General features: G+C 35.1%; 1 long non-coding RNA gene across 1 annotated transcript; it reads left to right on the top strand.

The window, feature by feature from the left end:
- Window positions 1-503: 503 nt before the first annotated feature.
- On the top strand, window positions 504-4,150 carry LOC131152603 (uncharacterized). The gene is made up of 2 exons (XR_009136061.1): window positions 504-658; window positions 3,816-4,150. It is a non-coding gene; the product is annotated as an uncharacterized LOC131152603 (long non-coding RNA).
- The last annotated feature ends 499 nt before the right edge of the window (window positions 4,151-4,649 follow it).

A 4,649-nucleotide genomic window follows, 5' to 3' on the forward strand; every position in this document is an offset into this window, starting at 1 on the left:
ATAATTCATTCTTAATAATACTGATATAGAGAGAAAACATATTGAATAATATATTTTTTAGTTTATTATTTTTTTTCCGAACAAGTCCTTGATTCAAAAGAAATGTTCGGACCAGCCAAAAAATAAAATAAAAAATAAATTCATTTTTCATTATATTTTTTTCTTGATATAAAAAGTTATTAAAAAATAAAAGTTTATTTTATTTAATTAAAGCTAAAAAAGTAAAATATTAGATATATACGTGTGTATAAAAAAAAAATATTTATTAATTTATTTAATATTTTATTTTTTATTTTCCTCAAAATTAAAGTTTGAGGAGTCATTTACTCAATACCTTATAAAATTTCAAAGAAAAAGTAAGTATAAATTATTTAAAAAATTTGGAGAAAAAGTTAATTGATACAGAAAAAGGTGAAGTGGCGGGAAGCCAAAAACATCATTATTAAAAAAATTTGGAGAAAAATTAATTAATTTACAGAAAAAGGTGGCGTGGCGGGAAGCAAAAAACAGCTATGGTAAGCGGGCAGCAGTTTTTCAGATTCAGACAAGTGCAGTGAGCAACGTTAGGTCACCCTGTTCTGTTTCTGATTTCTTTGACATCGCTTCGCGTACTCGGTGGCGTGTTTGTGCGAATTGCGCTTCGGGTATTTGAATTTTGGTAGTGTTTTCTGTTAAGTCTACGGTGTTTATATTGCTTAATTTCTGAATTTTATGAAATGTCTGGTTTGTCAGTTTACTGCTCTATTATATTTGTTCATTGTTTGATCTTAACCACGCGTTGATCGATTTTTCTGAATTTTGAGCATTTTCGGATTTGAACATTCATTTTTTTGGTTTTTTATTTACTGTTTGATATTCGATTTTGAGAAAATTTAGCTTCGCTACCAGATGTTGATACGTTTGAAGAAAGGAGGAAAAGGGATTGAAAGAAGTGAGGAGAAAGGATGAATGGGAAGTGGGAGGGTGATGGAGAACAAATAGAACACGGGTGGAGGAATGGGGGTACGCGGGGAGCCAGTGGGGAGGGGTGCAGGGAAGCAAAACCAACCAGTGAATAAGTGCATGTCAAAATTGATTTTTCAAAAGTCAATTTTGATTTTTTCATTAATTTTTTTTTCCACAAAGTGACCTTGGGAAGGGGAGGCATGGGAGGCGTGTTCAGAACCAACTTTCCAAAAGTCGGTTCAATTGCTTTTTATTGATTATTTTTTCCCATAGAGTGACATCGGGAAGGAGCGGCAAGGGCAGGGATAGATTTGTTCAGAATCAAAATTTGGAAAGTCTAGCTGTTGCTTTTTGTATTTTTTTTTAAATACTCAACCGACTTTCCAAAAATTGATTGAGTTCAGAATTGTAAATTTAGGACCACCTACCATATATTTTTATTTTTTCTTAATATTTCCTAAAAAACTCAATTTTTCTCAATGAATGTTTTGGATAGAACTTTTTGACCTTTTTTTTTTTTTGACAACGTTGGGTGTCCTGGGCTTACGCATCAGACTAATTTCACGCCTATGCCAAAAGTGCCCTCCATCAGCATAGGAAGTAAATTGCAGTTATGCAACACGAGTGGTAGGAATCGAACTCAGGGTTATATCGACAAGTGGCTCTTCTCAACCTGACTCTAGGACACATATCACTTTACCATCCAGAGCTGGCTCCACAATATATTGCTTTACCATCTACTGCTGGCTCCATAAAGTATCAATTGGAATCGAACCTGGGGTACCTACAAGCGGCCCCCCTAGACGGGCCCTTGCCACTCGATCTTATGCCCGGGGGTGACTTTTTGACCTTATTGTCTGTTGGTTGTGTTGTCTGTTCAAAGTAGGAGAATGTTAGTGTTGGAATATTGCCTCACGAATTGAACAAATGGAGTTAAAATCTAAGGCTACACATGTTAAATTGGAAGAGGACAAGATGAGTTAGTTATTATAGTTATAGTTAGTTATCATAGTTAGTTAAACTTCTTGCCTTGTATATATATAGTCAAGTACTCTGTAATTTTAATATTAGAAGTTCTTTTTCAAATCATCTAAAATTTGACATGGTATCAGAGCAAAACAACTGAGCCGCATGCAATACTCACAAGGATCTGAAGAAAAGTAGAGAAGATGATAGTTTAGCAGTTAAAGTTTTCTGCAAATGAAAAGACATTGCTGTTTGGCATTGGCTTTGTATCGAGCTGCAAGCATTATCCCTAAGTGTATATTGAATTGGATTTGTGACTATTTTTGAAAGGAAAATTTTTGCTCTGAAATCTTTCTTTGGTTTTGTAAGGAAAGATTTTGTTCTAAAATATTTCTTGTATTTTCCTCATACATATTATCTTGCATTTCTTGGAGAAATTCCAAAAATGACTTCTGCCGACGAAAATTCTATTAGTTCTCATACTTCTCATCACACGATCAATCCTTCTGATGATTCAGTCCATACTACTTGCATCCAAGTGACAATCCTGGTGCGTTACTTGTTTCTGAAATATTTACTGGTGATAACTATATCGCATGGAGTCAATCAATCATCATTGCTCTAACAGTCAAGAATAAAGCAGCGTTCATTGATGGTTCGATTCTTGCTCCTCCTGTTAATCAGTGTACTCTTCATACTGCTTGGCTGCGTGCCAATAATCTGGTTCTCTCATGGTTAATGAATTCTATTTCCAAGGAAATAAGGAATAGTTTTCTTTATGTTACATCTACTGTTGATCTTTGGAAAGAGTTGAAAACAAGATACTTAAGAAGCGATGAATCGAGAGTTTCTCATCTTGAAAAATCTCTAAGTTCTATTAATCAGGGTTCTTTATCAATTACTGAGTATTTTAATTCTTTCAAGACATTATGGGATGAGTATGTTAATTACAGAACATTCCCAACCTGTAGCTGTGGAAAGATGGCAACATGTACCTACAACCTGTTTGATTTTTTGCTGATTAGACAGCAGTCTGATTATGTGTTAAAATTTTTGGTTGGCCTAAATGACTCCTACGCTTCAATTCGAAGCCAATTGCTTATGGTTTCACTATTACCAAGTATGGAAAAAGTATTCTCTTTACTACAAGAGGAAAGTCAGAGACAACTAAAAATTCAGTTAGCAATGAAACTCATGCTCTGATTGCCAAACAGAGTATTCAGCCATCTGTTCCATTTGTTCCATCTGTTCCATCGAAGTTTTCCAAAGACAAACAAAAGAGATCTTCTCTGTAGTGCACTCATTGTGGATACAATGGACATACAGTAGCGAAATGTTTCCACCTTCATGGTTATCCTCCTGGATGGACTGGACCAAAAGGGAAACGGAAACCACCCACTACTCATGTTGCTATGTCAACCTCTGAGGTCTCCATTCAACACAGTAACGAGGATCAAAAGATTTCTTTCACTTATGAGGAATTCAATAAATTGCTAGCACTTGAAAATTCTACTTCATCTCCAATATTCACCCAAGCAACTTCACCAGCTGTAAACATTGTTACTTCTCAATTTTCTGGTAAACCTTCAAACCTTTACTATTATGTTTCTTCACCTTTACAAGATGTATCCTCATGGATTCTGGATACAGGTGCAACGGATCATATGATCTGTTCACCACTATTATAGTCCTCTCCACCTAAATCAATCAATACTTCTATTAATTTGCCAAATGGGAACTTTGTTCCAGCCTCACATATTGGCAATATTTGTCTCTCAAACACACTATCTTTGCATGATGTGTTATGTGTTCCTAGTTTTTCATTCAATTTACTATCTGTTTCTAAACTAACGAAGCAGTTTAATATTTGTGCTTCTTTCTTTGACTCCTACTGCCTTTTATAGGACCAATCGACAAAGAAGATGATTGGGATTGCATTTGAGAAACATGGACTGTACCACCTATCTCAAGCTACTTCAAAAGCTGCTACCTGCAACCAATTTAAGTTTCATTCTTCCTCCTTGGTCTCAGTTATTACTTAAATCAATTAGATACTTGGCATTACAGATTAGGCCATGTTTCTAACTCAAGATTACCTTTTCTTAGACAGCTAGAGTCATCTGTATGTTGCAGTTCTACAAATGTTTGTGATGTATGTCAGTTAGCAAAGCAAAGAAGGATTTCATTTCCTGTATCTCAAACCAGTTCAAATAAAAAGTTTGACTTGATCCATTGTGATATATGGGGTCCCTTCAATGTTGTTTCCTATTCTGGTTTCAAATACTTCCTTACTATAGTTGATGACTATACACGTTGTACTTGGGTATGCATGCTCAAGATGAAATCTGAAGTTCCTTCTATCCTTAAAAATTTTTGCAAAATGGTAGAAACACAATTTAGTATTCCTATCAAAACAGTAAGGTCAGATAATGGCCCTGAATTCCTTTTGACTCAATTCTATAATGACAATGACATTATACATCAAAGAAGTTGTGTGGAAACTCCACAACAAAATGGAGTTGTGGAAAGGAGACATCAATATTTATTAAATACTGCTAGGGCCTTAATGTTTCAAGCAAACATGCCTATAAGTTTTTGGAGTGACTGTGTGTTAACTGTAGCACACATTATAAACAAAATTCTTACTCCTCTTGTAACGCCCCGACCCACCACGTGGGGCTCGGGGTGCTACTTTAGTGACGTCTATGTACCAGATATCATATTCATTATATAAATGT

The sequence above is a fragment of the Malania oleifera genome, chromosome 4, assembly GCF_029873635.1.
Source record: "Malania oleifera isolate guangnan ecotype guangnan chromosome 4, ASM2987363v1, whole genome shotgun sequence".
In the NCBI taxonomy this organism is placed as follows: domain Eukaryota; kingdom Viridiplantae; phylum Streptophyta; class Magnoliopsida; order Santalales; family Ximeniaceae; genus Malania; species Malania oleifera.